Below are 21,478 nucleotides of genomic sequence, written 5' to 3'. Positions count from 1 at the left end.
GCTCCAAGCGCAGTGCTTACACATCATAAATCCTCAATAAATGTTGGCCTGCAGATATGTTTTTGTGGCTAAAAACCATTAGAAAAAAACCCACCAGATTATACTTGGAATCCAGTTCCCTACAGATTCTCATCTAAATAAAAATACACAGAAAAGGGTACAGTGCTGTCAAGTTGGTGCGCTCCTCTGTCAATTTTCAAGTTGTATTTACTTGAATATTTGAAAAAACAGTGTTTTGTGAAGTTTCTGGCAATATATTCATATATTCACAGTCTCTTTTTCAATTCTAAAACTAATGATGCTTTTGTGATTTTTAGCTCACATAAATTTTATCACTTGTAGACCCTGATAATTTGCTTTATTTCACACTGTATGGTGGTAAAATATCCACCAATTTTTGATTAAAAAAATAGAAAGAAGAATTGGCGTAATAGATAGTTTTATCTATGAAATGGACTATTTCTTAGCGATTTGAATGCATTGGGGGCCTTTATATGAATCTCATCTTAGAGTTATAAGCATTCACCCAGGGCGTAGAATAAAATAAACTCCCAGAATCAAATGATGATTAAGAATTATTGTCAGCAATAAATAAACAACATAAGAGATAGCTATCAGATAAACGATGACTGTTCTTTTAGTGAAAGAAGAAAAAAAGAAAGAGAAGGTAATGTTTTTTATTAAAGCTGCCAGCCTGAAATTTGAACAACCTATATTGAATTAGATATGAGATTATGTAAGAAAATTCAATCAAAGCATTTTGTTTCATAACTTACATAGCTGTGTTGTTTTACTTTAATAAATGTATGGAATAGCTTCTGTAAACAGATGAAATAAGTACATCTGTGAAGTAAGCAGAATTGAAGGGAGATTCAGTACTGTAAAATGGGCATACCTCTTCACCTGATCTAGCTTCTTTGAACCTACCTTCTGACTTTATTTTCTTTGCTGACAATAAATTGACTTCAGAATCCATTGCTTGACCCAGTGCATTCCAGTGGAAGTGATTTTCTTAATCATTGCTCTCAACATGTACACACTGCTGTATTTAAAAGGATAACCAACAAGGACCTACTGTGTAGCACAGGGAACTCAGCTCAATGTTATGTGGCAGCCTGGATGGGAGGGGAGTCTGGGGGAGAATGGATACATGTGTATGTGTGGCTGAGTCACTTTGCAGTGCACCTGAAACTATCACAACATTGTTAATTGGCTATACTCCAATGTAAGATAAAAAGTTAAAAAAAAAAACATTGCTCAGTTCAAGTTGCATTTCATTCAAGAGCTTATATTTTCTGAAAAAAAATTTTTTTTTTAAATTTTGGGTTTTGGGTAGATTAGGTTAGATGATAGAAGTAGCTCAGTGTTGGTGGAACTTCAGCTGAATATTCAATTTGAGAAAACAGAAGTATTGAATAAAAAGCTGTGGATAGGCAGGAAGTAAGAGGTTTGTAAATTTAAGTAGCTTTAATATTAATTTAGCATTTATGAAACAAGTACTGTATCCTGGGTGACAATATGCTGGTGTTACCCTTGAAAAATTTTTATGACAAACGTCAATATGTAGAGGATTCTCCTTATTGATAAATGCATTGTATTGTGGTAGAAGGCAAGAGAACTGGTATAAGATTAGGACTATGAATTTGTCAAGGAAGGGATTTGGGGATGGAATCATTTGACAAGTGGTTGAGAAAACATGAAATTTCCAAGTCATCCAGGGTTATCAGACTCCTTATATAGTTGTGGCTATGGATCCCTCAAAGGACTGGGAAATCCTACAACTCCCAATACCTTAAATCTTTCTTACATCCTTTAAAAGGCTTTCCCTAAGGTTGGAGTTCTGGTTCTCTAGACTGCCTGCATCATGTTTCTTTTGGTTTGAAAGAGATGGACCAAGCATCTCCAGCATCAAGAAAGCAGCTGCAGAGTCATTTTCATGCACGTTAAGGTTGTCCACTTACTTCTCCAAGCCCTGTTTACAGACTTGAGCATTATGTTATTTTTGTTGAAAATGAGACCTTCTTGTCACTGAAAATAGGAGAGGAAAATAAAAAAATTATAGATCCAGGGATTTGCTCTGAAGGTCATAAATGTTGATCTGCTATTAAACTGGGTATCGATATTAATAAAAACAATTATTGGTCAACATCAAAAGGAATGAGCATACTTACTTTCTTATACAAGTAAAATGGAAAGGAGGGAATTACCATAATAGGAAGGGATGAGCAAGAGAATAAAAGTAAACAGAGAAAGAAAGCACTTTTGTCTGATGCATTTGTTTTTGTTTTTGTTTTTTTGTTTTTTTTAAATTAATTAATTAATTTTATTTTTGGCTGTGTTGGGTCTTCGTTTCTGTGCCAGGGCTTTCTCTAGTTGCGGCAAGCGGGGGCCACTCTTCATCGCGGTGCGCGGGCCTCTCACTATCGCGGCCTCTCTTGTTGCGGAGCACAGGCTCCAGACGCGCAGGCTCAGTAGTTGTGGCTCACGGGCCCAGTTGCTCCGCGGCACGTGGGATCTTCCCAGACCAGGGCTTGAACCCGTGTCCCCTGCATTGGCAGGCAGATTCTCAACCACTGCGCCACCAGGGAAGCCCCTGATGCATTTTTTTTTAAGGCTTAGGCATTGTACTACAATGAAGGACGTGAAAGGAAATCTGATCTGTGTGTTCTTTGTAATATGAGTGTTTAAACCTGCTTTACTAATTCTACTAGTAACATTCTTGAATTTTTCTTTGCCATTTTCCTCTAATTTAGTCGTCTTGTACTCTCAGTCTAAAACAACAGTAAAAGCTAAAGTGGTTTTTGAAGAAGTTCTCTTTTATTAACTTAGTGCTGTGTTTTTTGAGCTCCCACTGAGAACCTGCCTCTGTAGAACTAATTAAAGTCACCTCTAGCCTGTGTTTGAACCCAGGAGCTTGTTTTCAACCTATTACCTATGGTTGTAAAAGTTTTTGAATTTAGGGTCAGAATTCATACTTTAATTTTATTGCCTGAAGTGCTTTTTTCCCTTCTCCAATTTTTAATATTTTACTCTATTAGTAATGGTGTCAAGAGTACTGTGTGGTTTTTCTTTCTTCCACAACCTGTTAGAAATAGTAAACAGTATTTATGTTATTTTGGAATTTATTATTCATTTTGATTTATAGAAGCATATATTTGCATGTTTATGATTTATATGACTTTAATAGTTCTCATTCAAATAACTGACAATTATTATTATAAAATAGCTCCACTAAGCTTGAAAGTTTTTTTTATGAAAGTTACGTGTTGTGTGAAAAGTGAGTTATGCTCACTTGATGAGCCTTTTTTTTAACTTTAACTGTCATCAAAATTATTTACTTCCAGTAATTTTTTTATAAAACATAGAGAAAAATTTAAATATACTCAAAAGTCTCTAGCTTTTAGAATATAAGAATTATTCTTTTTGTTACTTCATGAGAAATTCAGAAGGGCATTTAATTCCAATTCAGACAGAGGTGTCACCTTCTACTCCTGCCACATAAATAATTATTTTCATAAGACAAATTGCTGTTATAGTTGGTATCACCCCATGCTTACTTTTGCTTACATGGTATCACATTTTAACTTAGGATCTATCTTTGGCTTCGGGGGATATCATTCATTCAGAAGCATATTTACTGCATGTTTAACCAGTCCTTCAGCAGTCAGCAGAGAGAATATCTTTTATCTCTGTGTCTCCAGCAGATAGCAAACCTGGTACTTAGGAGGTGTTCAGTAACTGCAGTGATTGAAGAGGAAGAAAGTCTTTTATGCAATTAACCATTGTTGTTCAGCAGGTATAAAATTTTGGTTATGCAGGATAAATAGATTTTAGAGAACTGCAGTACAGCATTATGCCTACAGATAACTGTATTGTATTGTGCACTTAGAAATTTATTGAGCCAAGAACTCATGTTAAATGTTCTTACTACGATGAAGAATAGAAACAAATGAAATTTGATTTTAAAGTGTTTTTACATATTTGTGTAAATATGGTCATGTATTTTTACACAGTTCCACCCGGCGGCTCTGACTTTTGCTCTGAGTGAAGTCCAAGAGAGCAGAATCCTTTATGTAACTGACCTAGCATTACTTCTACCTTTAAATTAATTAATGCTAATTGTAGTGAGCTCTCTATATTTCTGTGGGCAGTTTCACAGCATTTAGCCTTTGCGGAACCAGCTTTAAAAAATCTTAGTTATGTCCTTTCTTGATATTTGCAACATCTGTACAAAATGATAATGATATGATGTTCCTCTCATGTAAATGCCTGATGCAAAAAGAAAAAATGCCAGTTGCAAAACACCTTCCAAACCCTTCATAAATTTTGGTAGGAATGGAATAACTATTCATATAGAATATGGACTCGCTTCTGAATAATTTTAAAAAACCTTTCCCCATTCCTCCGAAGCCTATGATTGTTTCTTTTATGCTATTAGCGTATATCCACATTGCCCAACAACTGGAATTAAACCTATGAGTTTGTTGCTCTGCTGGGGTTTGGTTGTTTATTTTCTCTTCCCTGAAATGTTGGTTATACTATCAGCCTTCGTAACCAATGGTCAGTTATTACATTCTCAGATGTGGTTATAGTTAGCTAGTTTGTTTTGAGATAAGAAAATAATTCTTAGGTTTCACCGTTCTCTGAGAAGACCTATGCTGAATTTTCAAAATTATAACCACATCTGTGTGAAAACAGTATCTAAAATGTTAGTGTAATTTTTACTTTTGAATGTCAATTACACATTATGATCTATATAACAAATGCATTTTGTTTATTTACTTCAGATTTTGAGTATATTTTTCCAAATCGTGATGTTCACTAGACAGAGGATTTTGTATTATGCTATTTTGCAGTAGAATTCAAAAGACACTTTTTTTTACACTTAAGGTTTACACAATGTATTTTTTTCTCTTCTTTAGAAAACAATTGAATGATAGTATTTCTTTTAGGACATATCTTCATTTTTGTTAATTAAAAGACAGGAGAGTAGAAACAAAGAGTTCCAAGTAACTAACACATTAGAAAACTAAATCTCTTTCTTGAGTATCCAGGAGTTCCTAGGAAAATATAAATACAGCAAAATTAAACCATCTAGTAATTGTTCACTTCATCTAATACAGTTCCTTAAAAGAAGACAGTTCAAACTCTCTGGGAATGTTTGAGTGATGCTGTCCTCTCCTACCACAGCAAACCTTAAATAAATTTGTAATCCAGTTTAAAAGGCTAGAATAAATTGGAAAAGGGAGTGTTTGTAATTGTGAACTTTTATCCAGGACATCTTTGAGTGTCTTAGCTTAAATTGGATGCTGCCCCTGTGTGTATATATATACACACACACATACACACAACATATTTCTCAACACACTGAAATCATCATCCTTTACATATTCCTCATTGTACTGCACACTACATGAGAGCAGGGTTGTGGCTTTATCTCAGCGCCCGGACAGTGCCTGGCATATAGTCAGCAACTAATCCACGCATGTGAATGTGTAAATGTAAGAGAATCCTAATTTGCCTGTCTGGCTCTGCTTTTGCCTTTTCCAATTTCTTAGTTTTCTTTACTGGCTTAAGTTTTTTTTTTGCTTCTTTGTTTTTTTTTATTAAGCTTTTTCCCCCTTATCCAGTTAAGTGATCATTTGATTCTTATCATTTGGTATATAATTAAGTGATCATTATGATCACTGTGATCAATCTTCTATGACATGTTTTGTTGTTTTCTTGAGGTTTAAGTTACTAAAATAATATATGCTTATTAAAATAAAATCTGTATGCTGCGATGATGATATGTTCTTCGTTTATTTTTAAAATTAGCTTCTTGCTTTTTCTTTTGTGTTTAAAATTGACTTTGGTCAAAGAAATACATGCACAGAGTTAAAAAAATCAAATAAAACAGAAGGCTTATTATAATGAAAAATAGCAGAGCTCTGCCTTGTACCTTCCCACTGCCCAGTCCAGCTATACAGAGGCAACACGTTTCTGGTGTTTACATCCATAGTTTTAAATGATATTCTTATTGCTATTTCTTGATTTATCAGTTTTCAACATTAATTTTGATTAATGAAAATGGAGAAACTAGTGGGAGAGAAAGGCATGTCAATAAAAAAGTGAAATTAAAACTAAGCTGATATATGCTATACTAGAGCTCTGCACAGGGTGTTTTGGGTCCATAAAAAACAGGTTGACATTTTAGGTCTTCCAGATTGCTTTTAAGAATAGCTGTATTGTTGGGCTTCCCTGGTGGCGCAGTGGTTGAGAATCTGCCTGCTAATGCAGGGGACACGGGTTCGAGCCCTGGCCTGGGAAGATCCCACATGCCACGGAGCAGCTGGGCCCGTGAGCCACAACTATTGAGCCTGCGCGTCTGGAGCCTGTGCCCCGCAACGGGAGGGGCCGCGATAGTGAAAGGCCCGCGCACCGCGATGAAGAGTGGCCCCCGCTTGCCGCAACTAGAGAAAGCCCTCGCACGAACCGAAGACCCAACACAGCCAAAAATAAATAAATAAATAAATAAATAAGAAAAAGAACAAGTGACAAGTGTTGGCAAAGATTTGGAAATATTAGAACGCTAAAAAAAAAAAAAAAAGAATAGCTGTATTGTTTATGCTTCCATCAGCAGTAAACAAGAGAGTGCTCGTCTTTCTGCATTCTTGCCAACACTGGGTAGAATCCAGCATTCAGATTTATGCTATTCTGATGACAAGTGGTGTCTCATTGGTTTTTAATTTGCATCTTCTGGATAACAAGTGATTTTGAGCATTTTAAACTATACTTGAGAGCTATTCTGTCTTCCCCTTCTAAGAAAGTGCCGTTTTAAGTTTTTGGCTTATTTTTCTATTAGCTTCCTCTGAGTATTTATTCTAATATTGATTCCTTGTTTGTGTTAGGTCTTGCCTCAGTTTATCTGTGAAATTTACCTATGGTATTATTCACTGAAAAATTCTCATTTTGACTTAGCCAAATCCATCAATTTTATGCCTCATTATTTATGCTTTTTGGGTCTTGTTTCAGAATTGCTTTTTACTTCTAATTCTCAGAAAGACTCGCCTAAATATTTTCTATTAGCTTTGAAAAGATAACTTTCACATTTAAAACTCTTTAATCTAGGTGGAATCCAAATTTGTATATGGTGTGAAATAAGGAGCTAAGTTCACTTTTTGCCATATTCTGAGACTATTTTTCTTTCTCCATACAATAAGTCAATAGCAACCTTTTCTTTTACTTTTGATATCATCCTTATCATACATAAAGTTAGCATTGATATGTGGATTTATTTCTGAACTCTATATCTCAGTGTCTGTCCCCAGCCTTGTAGTGTGTCCTAACGTTTGGTAGAGTGGGTTCCTTCTCCTTGCCCTTCATGTTTTAATTTAACTTTGATAATGATAGACCTTTTATAGCATATACTTTAAAATGTGTTTTTAGGTTTTCTTTAAAAATCTAGAACTTAAAGATTGATTTAGGAAAAATTGATATCCGTGAATACAGGAAGGGGGAAAAAAGCCAATATGGAGTTAGGAAATAATTTAGACTGCTACATTTGAGTAAGAAATCTTTTGGTGGCATATAGCAGGCAAGAAATAATTATGGAAGAAAGATTAACACAAGGAAAGTCAAGGGTGGAGCCTGCTCCTATGCAAAATTTTGTCATTGAGAGAAATATAGAGAACAGAAGCAATAGAGGAAGAATGCTAGAATGTAACAACAGGAGTCTGAATTACCTACATTTCTGTGACTTTGACTTACCTAATACTTAAGATGAACTAAAACAGTGATTTCAAGTTATGCTTTGCAGTATAACTAAAGCTTCGTGGAATACCTCCAAGGCAACTGGGGAGAGAATAGTGGTGGAACTGAGTATTTGGGGTCCTGATTCAACCAGAATGTTTCGTTTCTGTCTGTTTAACTTATTGACCTCTCACTAAGATTGCATTGGAAGAAAGGATTTTTAGCCAAAAGTGTTTGGACATGATTTAAATAAAATTACTGAAATGCCTAAATGTTCAACAGATATGGCATATGACGTCATTCATCATTTTCAATGCCTGTGGCAGACATTGCTAATTGAACACAGTACTCTTTGCTGTAGTAGACTTAGATTTAGTCTCCCTACAGCTTTTCGTGTGGTCCCTACCAGTCAGTCAGAGTTGTTTTATGAATCGAAGTCCATTTACTATCTATACACTAAGTCCTATCATTTTGTTGGACCTTCAGAACACTTATTTTAGCCTAAGAAATGTATGAGCTAAATCATTCAGATTAAAGAAGTAAGAGACTAGAAAAGAGAGTGGTTAAATAGGAAATGGGTCTGGAAAATATAAATTCAAATAAGTATTAGGGTAATAACCCTTACATTGTGATTATAAGGAGAAAATGCTTACTACCAATTTGTTAATTGTGGAAAGGCCTTCAAAGCTCATTTAAGTATGTGCTGAAGAGGCAGTTGAAATCAGCCATGTTTTCAGTTGGGAACCTTGAGACATAAATGATTTTATTCTATAAATTGCAAAATTTAATCATTAAAAGTTTAAAATTGGCAAATCAATGTAAGAGTCAGAAGTAAAATCTGCATTTCTTAGAAATGCATCTAGTGCTGCTTCTGTGGTCCTTGCCTTGTACCAAACAATGGATTTAAAGTTCTCTAAACTAAAATGTAGAAAAGTAATTTTATACATGTTTGAAGATTCACAAAGCAATGAATGCATTATGCTTATTTGAGGTTGAATGTGTTTTATGTTCTATGAAGTCATGGAACTAATTGGGACATAAATGCAAACTTAATTTTCAAAGCAGTGACAAGTATTTGTCTCTGTTAACAGGGCTACTCTAATGTGATGCTGGGATTGAATTTACCTAGGGCTCCATATCAAGGTTGACTCGAAAGTCTTGAGGAAGATCTGGAAGAAATAGGTAAGTGGTCTTTCGGTGATAAGTCTCTTTTGTTCGTTGTGCTTATTTTTGTTTTTCTAATACTTATTTTGTCCTTTAATTTTTGGGTTAAATATCTTTGCCCAAAGGTTAAAAAAATTATCAGTGAACCGTAGAGACATATCAAGGATGGCAATAGGAGTTTTTACCACTGTCTCTTCTCTTGGGCTTTTCATTTCACGCCTTGCTGTGCTCCTTCTTCCTTTTAGAACTGGTCTCACTTTGTTTTTTGAAAATTAACACAAATTTACGCGGAATGTGAATTTGGTTTTGAAATACTGAAAGGAAATTACTAGACAAGAAAAATGCTTGGAGTATTTTCTGTTACCATTATGCTGCCCTTTTTTTTTTTTAAATGCAAGCTTAGTTGTTTTTTTTTTTTTTAATTTTTTTTAGTTATTTATATTTATTTTTGGCCGTGTTGGGTCTTCGTTTCTGTGCGAGGGCTTTCTGTAGTTGTGGCAAGCGGGGGCCACTCTTCATCGCGGTGCGCGGGCCTCTCACTATCGTGGCCTCTCGTTGCGGAGCACAGGCTCCAGACGCGCAGGCTCAGTAGCTGTGGCTCACGGGCCTAGTTGCTCCGCGGCATGTGGGATCTTCCCAGACCAGGGCTCGAACCCGTGTGCCGTGCATTGGCAGGCAGATTCTCAACCGTTGCGCCACCAGGGAAGTCCTATGCAGGCCTTTTATACCGATGTTTTCAATATTATTTTATTAAGGCCCAGGTGATATTGAGGTTTTTGGGAGGATCTAGAAATGTCAGCAACTAAAGATTAGAATACTAGTAATGATTTTTTCTTGAAAGTTTGATTTTTTTAAATAAACTTTTTGAGACCTAGCAAGTCAGCTGTTTAGAAAGCATTTGTTTACTTTTTAATGTTATACTTCTTTGAATCTAATGGTAGTTTTCCTTGATATTTACAATGTCAATTTAGAGAACTTTAAATCCATTGTTTGGTACAAAATAAGGACCACAAAGACAGCATGAGTTGCATTTCCAAGAAATGCAGATTTTATCTCCCACTCTTACTCTATAATGTTTCTGTGAAATTAGTTTTTCAGTGTCATTCTTGACTATGGTATCAATCAAGCAGTGTGTTATAGGTGGCCAAATCTGTAATAATATACTTATAAAAAGAAAACTGAAAGAAATTCTAGATGAGTTTACATCATTTTTCTCTCCAGTCTTTACCCCCAAAGCGAGGGGAACCCTGGTGCCCTGACTTCTTCAGATTTCTTTTTTTTCTTGCCCAGTCCACCCCAGAATTCTTTATCAAGGGGGTTTACCATAAGTGTAGGAAGTGTCTCAGGATCCTCACCAGAATTCTTTATCAAGGGATTCACCATAAGCGTAGGACAGGTCTCAGGACCCTCACTGTGATGACTGCATTGCTCTAACCTTTTCTAAAACTTTCTCTAGATAGAGACTCCATATCGTCCCTGAGAGATTTTTGTCAATGTGCTTGAATTATATAGTCAATTATTTCTCAGCTACTGTTTTGCCTATGGAATTTTTCTTGTTTTGTACCAACTTTATAATTTTGTCAGACATACAAACAAAACGATTCCGCATTTATTTAGCATTTAAGATTTTTGAAGCACTTTGGCAACTTTTTACTTCATTTTGCTCTTTCATTAAACTTATTAATTTTACTCTTGCATTGCTTATGATGTAAGTAAGGTTGACATTATTATTCATTGTTTAGTAAGTGGAGAAACTAAAAGACAAAGAATGTCTATGACTTGGAAAAAGTAGTATAGCTCGTTGTGATCTTATAGCTAATAATGAACTGTTACGTGTTATTAGAACCCATACCTGCTTACGCTCAATCTTTCTTTTTTCTGAGTTAGTGATTTATGCTTGCTATAGACAGTGGTTATGTTGATATATCCCATGTTTGTAAGACCTTTTATATTTAAATTCTCATTTGTTGAGTAGTAACAGGACATTTGTTTTAGTAATAGCCAGGGGATTTTAGGTTTATAAGTAAGAGTTGCCTGACAGTGAACATCATGGAACCATGAAAGAAATGACTTATAGAAAATAGAGAGTCTTTTTCCCAGAAGGGTACATAATTGTGTATGTATGAAAATACATAGCCATTTTCAAGAAGTACTAATTTTCTTCTTCCCTTACCACTCCTCTGTTCCTTTCCCCCAGAAATCCCTAAAGTAAATACTCGGTTGAATCTTCCTATTTTCAAACAATTATCCCCATTTTACCTCTCAGAGAGGTTACAGAACCTGACCTAGGCTATACTTCTGAAACGGGAACTAAAATATTTCACACAACTTCCAGCTGAGAGTGTTTGTGTATATGGGTAAATGGTTAGTTGAGTGTGTATATGTATGTGTATATTTTACTTCATGATATTTACAATTATTTCCAGAGTTTCTACTGTAAGAATATTAAATCCAAATAAAAGATCAGCTTTAGTTATTTCAGTGGAGTAGAAATAAACTTCATTCACATACTTATAGAAAATTGCTGTAAGTTTCATAAATACTTGCTAAAAATTAGGCATCATACCTGACAAAATATTTGCTCTAATTTTCAAATTATTGAAAAGTAAATGAACTGTACAGGAAGATGATTTGGCCTAGGAGGGGCTGGACAAGTGTTCAAATACATGGTGTGCATACATTTCTTGGCAAAATGAAACAGAGTGAATAAGACTGTAAACAAAGAGACTCTAGAGTGTAGCTGTTGAGAATGTAAGCTTGGAAATCAGATTGCCTAGATTTGAATTATGGTTCCAAAACAAACCTGCCGTATGTGAAACCTTGGACAAATGATTTAACTCTCTAACCCTTAATTTCTGAATCTGGAAAAAAGAGATAGTAGTACCTACTTTATAGAATCGATTTGAGGACTAAATGTTTGAATACATATAAAGGCCATAGTAAGCATTTTTTTTTTTAAAGTTAGCTGTTGTTTTGTTCCCCATTATATTAATCTCAAAGTTTGACTGTATTATCCAGGCCACCTGGTCAGTATCCAGAATAGCATTCTAACTTTGGTCCATGAAATGGTAAAAAGGAACTAATTTGTAAATGTACATTCTGTGATTTGATTAGCATGTGTATCAGTTTTTGATTGCTATATAAGATGTTACATATTTTAAAGCTTAAAACGACATACATTTACTATCTTAACAGTTTCCACAGGTCAGGAGTCCAGGCATGGCTTAGCTCAGGATCTTACAAGGCTACTCAAAATATTGGCCATGCTGCATTTTCATTTGGAGTTCAGGATCCTCTTCCAAACTTACTGGTCTTTGGCCGAATCTAGTTCATTGTATTTGTAGGACTGAGATCCTCAGGTCCTAGAGGTTATCTACAGTTCCCAGCCATGTGGCCCGCTCCATATGCAGTTCACATCATAGTTGCTTGTTTCTTTAAAGTCAGTAGGAGAGTTCCTACTAAATGCTAGCAAAATGGAGCCATATATGTATGTGTGTGTATATGTATTAACATAACCATTGAAATAACATCCCATAAGCTTTGCCATATTCTATTAGTTAGAAGCAAGTCACAGTCCTGCCTACATGCAAGGGGAGGGAATTATACAGGGCGTGAATGTGGGGACCACACTAGAGTCTGTCTGCCACGGCATGTTGAATTTCTTAATTTAAAATTCATTTAACCTATTATTTTAGGGTTTTTTTTACAATTATGTAAGATTTAATAAAAAAGGAATATTGTCACTAACTGTAAAATTTTATTCTCAGTTATGTTCACAGTATAAATCCCAACAGGCCATTCCTCCCTGCCTAATACTGATCCATTATTTTAAGCTGGCTAACCACCAGACTAAAACAGCCTGCCCCGGTATTTAATACTTTCCCGGATCTGACAAAACCCCAGTATCCGACATTTCCTCCTCATTACACTGATATGTATACCCTGAACTACGTGCCTTAGACTTGCCCACATCTTTGTCAATGCATATCCTACCGTTTCTTTCCCTTTCTCCATGCCTGTAAAGCACATTTACATCTCTACTTCTTCCATTACATACTTCCTGTTTCTTTCCTCCTTTTTAGCCAAACCAGGACTTTTCCTGCATAATATCATGTGTGTATTTCCTGTAGCCTTGCACAAAATAGTATCTTAAAAAATATTCTCTAAATATATGAAATACCTCCTTGATTCAGAACGGTGGTTGATTTGAGAATCATATTTCAAAGGATGTTCTTTTTAAATTATCCACTCTTACACTGACTCAGTAATCTGAAGTGTACCTCCATCAACCCTTAAATGACCTTTAGGAATCCAGTACAACTTACATATTTGGAACTGATTGCACATGGGAAGAATGTGAATGATTATGGTCCAGAGGGTGGGCTGTGGGGCTGTGGTAGGCAGCCTCTAAAATGGTCCTTAATGATCCTCATCTCCTAGTTTTCATGCAACTGTATTTTCCTTCCCACATTTACCAGAGTTGCTCCTTCTTGCTGATAGAATAGAATATGGTACAAGTGATGGGATTTTGCTCTTCAGATTGGGTTTTACAAGATATTAGGACATCTGTTTTGGGTGTTCTTACTTGTTTCTGTTTCTCTCTGTTTCTTCCTCTCTCTCTCTCTCTCTTTCCCCTCCTCCTTCCCTCCCTTCCTCCCTCCTTCCCTTTCTCTTTCTCTCTCTCTTTCACTCTCTCTCTCTCTCCCCCTTCCTCCTTCCCTCCCTTCCTTCCTCCTCCCCTTTCTCCCTCTCTTTCTCTCTCTTCCTCCCTCCTTCCTTCCCTTCCTTCCTCTTTCCTTCCCTTCCTCCCTCCTTCCCTTTCTCCCTCTCTTTCTCTCTCTTTCACTCTCTCTCCCTTCCTCCTTCCCTCCCTCTCTCCTTCCCTTTCTCTCTCTCTCTCATTTCCTCCTTCCCTCCCTTCCTCCCTCCTTCCCTTTCTCCCTCTCTCTCTTTCACTCTGTCTCTCATTCTCAGTCTCATGGCCTGTTCTGGGGGAGGCTAGTTGCCTTGGAGAGGTTCATGTGGTGAGGATCTATGCCCACTTGCCAATAGACATGGAGGAACTGGCAATACCCTGCATCTTCTTGAGGAACCCTGAGCCTAAGCCACCCAGCTGAACTACTCCTGGATTCCTGATCCTCAGAAAACGTGTGACATAATAAATGTTTTTTTTTTGTCAAAACCTGCTAAATTTGGAGGTAATTTGTTATGTAGCAGTAGATAATTAATATATTTTATAATATATTACCCCTAAAAATTATTTCCACTAATTTCATTACTGGCCTGGACTTGGCAGGGAATAAAAGGATTAATGGTATACTGAATATGTGGTCTCTAAAGTAAATGTAATGGGGTAGGCATGCATGTTTCTAAGAAAGTGAGCCAAGTGAGAAGAAAATGTGAAATATTTAGGTTTCACCTGGAATACTGATTTTATAATACGCAGAGGCCACTTTTAGTCTCTTGTTCATTGATCACATTAGTGTTGGAGAGTCATGCTTCCTCAGGACTGGGTAGGTCTGGGTGCGTACTGGTTTTCTTATAGAAGAGCTGTTTGGAATAGTTAAAAACACTCTTACCTTTACAGAATCTGAGTTCGAAGAATCTATTCTACTAATCTGTCATGCTAGTTTTCCATTCTTCTCCTTTAATGTCCTTATAGAGTCGTAAAGAATAGCGTTACACGAAAGCATCTAGATATATGTACACATAATTGGGGTGCTGTACTTTGAAATGTTAAATTACAAAAATAATACATTTGGTCTCCAGAAAAAAGAGTTGAGAAGTATGTATCAGCAAGTAATAGAACAACATTTTTGTATAAATTCACATTAAACCATCATTCCAAATTTTCCTCCTATTGATTATACTGTGATGATAGAACCTGGGCAAAAATACAGCATTATATTTTAAAAAAAAGGAAAAAATGGAAATTTGTTCCTATAAAAAAGAGAGTTTACATTTATAATTTTAAATTTGTGGGTTGGAGTGATCCACTAGTAAAATTTTTGATACCATTATACAAAATAGCAAAATATGGATTTTTAACTGGCCTGCTTTTCAATTCAACTGAACATTAAGTACTTTTGTAATGGTCTTATTTGCTGGGAAGAGCACCATTACAATAATCTGCTTTTTACAGCCCATATCAAATATGAACCAGCATCACTTATTACAAAGTTTGTACTTTGGGAGACATTTTCACGGCATCTAACAGGGCTGCCCCACATTTCTTGGAATTAGTCTTTAATGATATCATTTTCCAAAATGAGTTGTTGCTCAAACGTACTGACTGTTTTGTGGTTAAAATGTAATCCAGCGGCTATATTTAAAATGTCATACAAATTTGTAAGGAAGGGTCCACTGAAACTACTGTTGTATTAGTGATTGCGTAAAAATGTTATAGAAGAAATGCTATGCAGCTTGAATGTTTTTAGGGTTTTTTTCCCCTCTATAATATCCGAGGGATGAATATGAAACTTCATTTTTAACTGTTGGCATTTCAAGTTCTTACTGTTGGCTGCTGGAGTACAGAGGACTATTACTGTAGGTGTCACGTAAAATAAAGTTAGAGTCTGAAGCCTCCTTTTAGCTGTCAGCCTTATTAAGGAGTTCTTCTTGTGTTGAACCCAGCACCTGGTATTGTGTAAGCGATGCTTGTGATAGCCTGGGGAGAGCTTTCTTTCTCGTCACTGTGGCTTTATTAGGCCTCGCTCACATTTTTGCCGTTGCTCTGCCTTATCCAACTTTCTAGCTGCAACTCAGAGCACAGTAGGTCTAATATAGATTGACGCCTTTGCCTGAAGACTGATTGAAACTTGTGTCTCAGAGTTGCTAATGCTCACTGAACCATTTTATTGAAGATAAAGTAAATAAAATAGATTGCCGTATGAGAATTCTCTGAAATAAAATGGAATAATTTGGTAGGTTAAAGCAGTGAAACACATGTGAATACTTCTCATGTTCAGTATATCAAGGGAAAAATATTCTTGTTATATTGGGCCTAAATATTCATTCTTGTCCATACAATTAAATGTTAAGCATAAGTCTCAATTGCCATTTTATTTTTGGTCTTAAACAGTGGGTCCTCTGCATGAAAGTAAAATGGATAAGAACTTTTGAGACTACAATACTATGATGATTTTTTCTTTGTCTTTTTCTGACAAATGCATGGATCAGTTGCCTCAGAGAATTTAATAAGCAACACAAATGAATGGATTTGCCAAAGTTCACTCTAGATTCATAAGGTTGGAAAATAAAAGTAAACCTTAGTCTACTAAAAGATGCTAGTGATCTTGAGTGTTTTATTCATTAATTAGGAGTATGTGTTCACATGAGAACACCCTTTTTTTGGACACTGTCCTGTGATTTTTTTTTCTTTTTTGAATACAAGTGTTAGGTTTATATAAAGAATTTTAAAATATTTATTTTGTACATATTATCATCAGAAATAATCTTGGGGAGGAATAAAGAAGTTAGAGTGACCTTAGCATCTGGAATTCTATGAGATTTTAATGACAGTAGCATATGATGCCATGATAACATGTATTGACATATTTAATTTGTAAAATACAAGGATCTGAGCACCTGTGTGAAAATGTGTGGAAAGACTGATGCAGGGAAATGAAGATCTCTTATTTGATTGCCTGGGTCAGATTAAAAGTAAATATTTATAGAAGAAAAATCAATAAAAGGGTTTTGTTAGAAAAGTTTCTGAACTTGCTAATTAAAGACAGCATTTCTCTTCCACGTTATAAAGAATCTGTCACGTTAATAATTTCTTCTGTAATTTCTCCAAATTCAAGATAACTTCAGTTTATACCCTCTTCAATATTTAGTTCATTTTAAAAAAATCTGATAATATATTTTATTAATTTATTTCTCAGGTAATGACTCATGCTTAATTTTAGTTATAGTCATTAAATACATGTTTTCTTGTCTCTGGGTACCCAATAGTTTTATCAGTTCTCACAACTATGAACTATTTATGCCATAATGATTTCAACTGTCATCAGTTAGATGTAAAGCATACATGACACTCTCATATTAGCAATGAGCCATCTTAAAGAAATCTTTGACACTCTTTTTCGACCTCTTAAGTAATATTATCAGTTAATAACTGCTTGATTCTTAACCATAAATGTGACCCTTTTTCCTCCATTGGGTTCAGTAGGGTTCAGGGTGACTCTGAGAGCATGCAAGGCTGAATGGAATAAACATGCTTCATGTTCTCTTGTGAGTGAACTCAAAGAGAAGTTACTACATTTCAGTTTTCCTCATATAGCAAGGCTATAAGTATAATCAGCTACCCAATATTTATTAAATAATTTTATATTCTTAGTGTTCTAGTGCCCTTACATTTTATATTTGTTTTCTTCATTGTTATAGTCTGTACATATTTCTCTCTGATTAACCAGAAATGTTAAAGTTCATTCCTCTCTCCAGAACTGCATCTCATTTACTCTGGACTCCGTCCATTTATCTCCTTTGACATTTTGGTTTTCATTGTGAACTTGCCTTCAGAAAATCATGTGTAAAGAAGTTTTCTTGAAATGAGGAGAGCATTACACTGAGACTCTGAGAAGCCTTAGTCCCTTATAAATATATTCTAGACATTTAGCAACATGCCAAACTGCAAATGAGAGGAACTTGTAGTAAAGAGGTGCATTTAGTGAGTCTGTTTCTGATCCCACCCTTGATTTCTTTATACCCTACTTTTTCTCTCTGGTCACCTTTTGTTCCTTTGCACTTAATTCTACTTTTCATAATACTTTATTGTCTCTTTACATTGCTAGTTTTGAGATTGTATGTGTTCTTCTAGCATTAGAATCTGGTCCCTCAGACAGCAGCCTGAGCTCCACATGATGATGATGGGGATGATGATGATGATGATGATGATGATGATGATGATGATGATGATAGCTGACATTTAAATTATTTAGTACTGGATACTCTTCTAAGATTCACCAGTATTAACTCTTTTCATTCTCACAACCTATGAGTTAGATACTTCTGAGGTAGAGAACATTATTGTCCCCATTTTACAGGTGAAGGAGTGGGGCCCAGAGAGTTGCACAGTTCATGTGTGGCAGAACTAGGATATGAGCTAAGGCAGACTAGGTCCAAAGCCCTTTAATGCTCTGTTGCCCAGGACTGTTGAAGAGCCCTTCTTCTCTTGTGGTTCTTACTTATGGCCCAAAACGCAGTGTGTATTTAAGCATAAAGAGGTTTATGATGCAGTTTATAGCCCTGTATATTAAATGCTTGGAGGCTAGCACAGTCCAAATGAGTCAACTTATGAATTATAGAATATATTTTTAAATAAAGCACTTCTTTCAAATGGAAAAACATGGACTAAGGTATGAAAATATTAGTAAGAATCCATAAAATCTGTTTAAGAAGTTGGTGAGAATGAGTTGTAATGAGTGTCTCAGTCAAAATAAAGGAATTGCTTCATAATTACTCTAAAATTTTATTAAGCTGACTATGCATCCTGAAACCTTATTTTTATTTTCACTGTAGGTTTAGCAATTTTCCTTTATAATTGTAACAAAGATACGTTAGAAGTTAATTCTGAAATCTTAAAAATACACAGCTAGTAGCTAGACAGCTGTATTATACATCATCCAGGACATTTTTGAGAGTATTATTATTATTAATATTATTATTTACCCTAGACAACAGGTGTGCCTTGGAGTTGTCTTAGGTGAAGACGTATAGTCACTCTGCTTGAAGTAGACACTACTGGTTGTTGCTTGAACATCCTTTCTCCTCTGCTACCAGAACCCTGATGTTGAGATATACGTCATTACGGCACATAGCATATACTTCATGGGAAACTGACCCTATCCCCAGTTTCAATGTGTGGATACAGACTAGTTTAGGCCAATTATGATAATTCTATTCCCTGGCCAAGAATTTTTAATTTATATTATATTATTAAATTAAAATATTAAATAATGTTAAATAACTTCATTAAACTTATATAAATAAATGCATTTGGTATTTGATTAATTAATTTACTATATCTGGAGCCCTTTCTACCTCTTGACCAAGTGAGATAGTAACTTTCTATTCTACTTAATCCTTTTTTGTTTAGTTTTTTTGTTACTTGAAACTGTAAGTATTCTGATATACTCGTTTTAATCATTATTTGAGGAGTTGGACCCTAACCGGACTTTCACTCTATAGGAATCTATTTGCATAATGCAGGGTGGGCTTAGGCAAGAGGACTAAGGAGCGTAAGGGGAAAAACAGGGATGGAAGTTTATCTCCCAAGAGTTCAGAAAGGTTATTAAAATAATAGAAAAGAGGTTTCTATGTCTTTTGTCTTCTAAAAATAATTTAAGAAAATCAAAGGATTACACAGTAGCCATTTACACTTCTAGGTTGGCACAGAAATGTTCCTAGTTTCTGGGGAGTTTTCTTACAGGAAGGCTTATTCCAGTTTTTCTAGAATCTATCCCTGCAAACACCCCCCCCCCCACCACACACATACACATACACATGCACACACAGGTAACACTTCACTTTTGGTGGGATTTTGAAGGGAATGGAAAAGAGATTTAAACTACCTTTTTTTTTCTCATCTGAAGATAGCTGCTTCTTTGGTTCAACTCATTGTTGTCCTATTATGAATTAGGTGATTAGATATATGGATTCTTATGTTTTCTCATATCACAGATGAGGAATCATCCTAAATAACCATGGGAAAGGAAACTGGTTAAATAAATTATAGCTTAAATAGACAGCAGAATAACCTAAATATTTAGGTAAGTCAGTAATGCAAGTTACAAAACACTGTTTCAATAACATGTAAGTTTTGCTTAAACTGCTTAATTTTTCACAGGAAACTTACTGGAAATATGTATATAATCTATATAGTACATATATATGTGAATATATATATATATATATACCAAAATATTATCAGTGGTTATTTCCAGGGGTTAGTTATAAGATTTTCATTTTCTCATTTATACTTTTTTGTATGGTTTAAACTTTGTTCATTGAACATGTATTTTTTCTTGAAATAAGAAAAAAATCTTAAAATAGAAAAACAATTTTAAAATTCTCAACCAGTTGCAGTTCTCTAATTAATGCATAATTTTCTGCTATATACCATTAGCCAGGTGTCCCATTGCTCAACAGTTCTGAGTAATAGAGATTTAACATATCCTTGCTTGTATTTTTGCTCAGGATTTTAACACCTTTAAAGACAATGATGTTGTGAAACACATGGCTCCAGAGCCTTTAGAAATTGGAATTTTCATGCATACAAGACTTTTTTCCTTGATACCTGTACACTTCTACAAAAAAACCTAGATGTTAACTACTCAGTGACTTATCTTGTAGAACTGTCACTTGTAAAACCTGAAAAACACCTCTTTCCACTGTGTAAGCTAATTTAGAATTAATCCTAAGAGGAAATGGCTAGGCCAAGTGTTTCTTAGCCCCATGAGACATAAGTCCACTGTTTATAGCAAATATTTTGTAGTTCTCCCTTTATTAATATGAAATGAAATTCTTAGATATGATACATAATTTTTAAAAATCAATATAGTATAAAATGTAAATTATTTGGCATGACTAAATTAGAAGATCTTATGAAGTAGTCATGTAATGCCCTACTTATAGACTAACTATAAATATGATAGCTAAAAATACAGTAACACGTGAGCCATTATTAGTGCTATTTCCCAAAATGATAAAAATTAGACAAGTTCTAAAGAAAATAAATATGACCTTGATATACAGTATCCTGGCTGAGTATATATTAAAACCATGAAAAATATTTTAGACTATATATGTGAAATAAGATTAGATCTAGTCACAAGTTTTTAATTTCTATGAATTTTTAGAAAAAGTCTTGCAAGATGCAATAGCATTCTTCATTATTGCAGGATGACTAACAAACAAAACCCCTGTCCACACTTGATAGCAATGTCTCAAATTGTTGTTCCAACAAAAAAGTCCCCCACAAATTTCCAAAACTCTCCTTAGAAAGCAATATGGTCCCTGCTGGGTGGCTCTGGTTTCAGTGTTGAGAGATCCGAGTTGTTCTTTGTCTCTGCTGCTATTTGTGAACTTAAACAGCCTGCTTATCTGTCTGAAGTTCAGATCTATGATATTTGGTGAAAAATGATTTTTAAAAAGGCATTTTGCACTAGACTTCTATGATCTCTTCTAAGTATCACATTTTGTAATTCTGTAAAATAAAGTCATCTAATTTTTGTCAGCCTATGTTGGAGAAACCCTCTAAGAGTGTTTGTTCAGAAGGACTTAACCTCGTAGACGAGTCCATTGCATCTCAAGTTCTGATCAGCATCCCAAAGGATGGGTATTTTCCCTGATCTCTAGCACTTGGCATTTGTGTAATTCTCTGTGGGCATCTGCCTGATTTTTTAGTCAGCTCATGGAAGGTAATTAAAAGGGTGGAAGTATCACTCATCACCAAATGGCAATATTTGAGAAGTTAAGCATTTGTGAATTGTGTGATAGAAAGCAGAGGTCAGTTTCTGAGGCTGGTGATTAGCAGAAGTTGATCCGTAACTTACTCTTACTGAGTTGTAACTGTGGATTT

General features: G+C 35.2%; 1 protein-coding gene across 10 annotated transcripts in view; it reads left to right on the top strand.

Annotated features, from left to right (window-relative positions):
* FOXP2 (forkhead box P2) overlaps positions 1 to 21,478 on the top strand; it is a 531,392-nt gene that overhangs the window by 156,776 nt on the left and 353,138 nt on the right. For all 10 annotated transcript variants that reach the window (XM_057550253.1, XM_057550257.1, XM_057550256.1 and 7 more), the window contains one exon: positions 8,823 to 8,913. The gene's annotated coding sequence lies outside the window, so the exon portion shown is untranslated. The remainder of the gene's footprint in view (positions 1 to 8,822; positions 8,914 to 21,478) is intronic.

This window comes from Balaenoptera acutorostrata, chromosome 7 (assembly GCF_949987535.1).
Source record: "Balaenoptera acutorostrata chromosome 7, mBalAcu1.1, whole genome shotgun sequence".
Taxonomy (NCBI): Eukaryota; Metazoa; Chordata; class Mammalia; order Artiodactyla; family Balaenopteridae; genus Balaenoptera; species Balaenoptera acutorostrata.
This window is presented reverse-complemented; position numbering and strand designations above follow the sequence as displayed.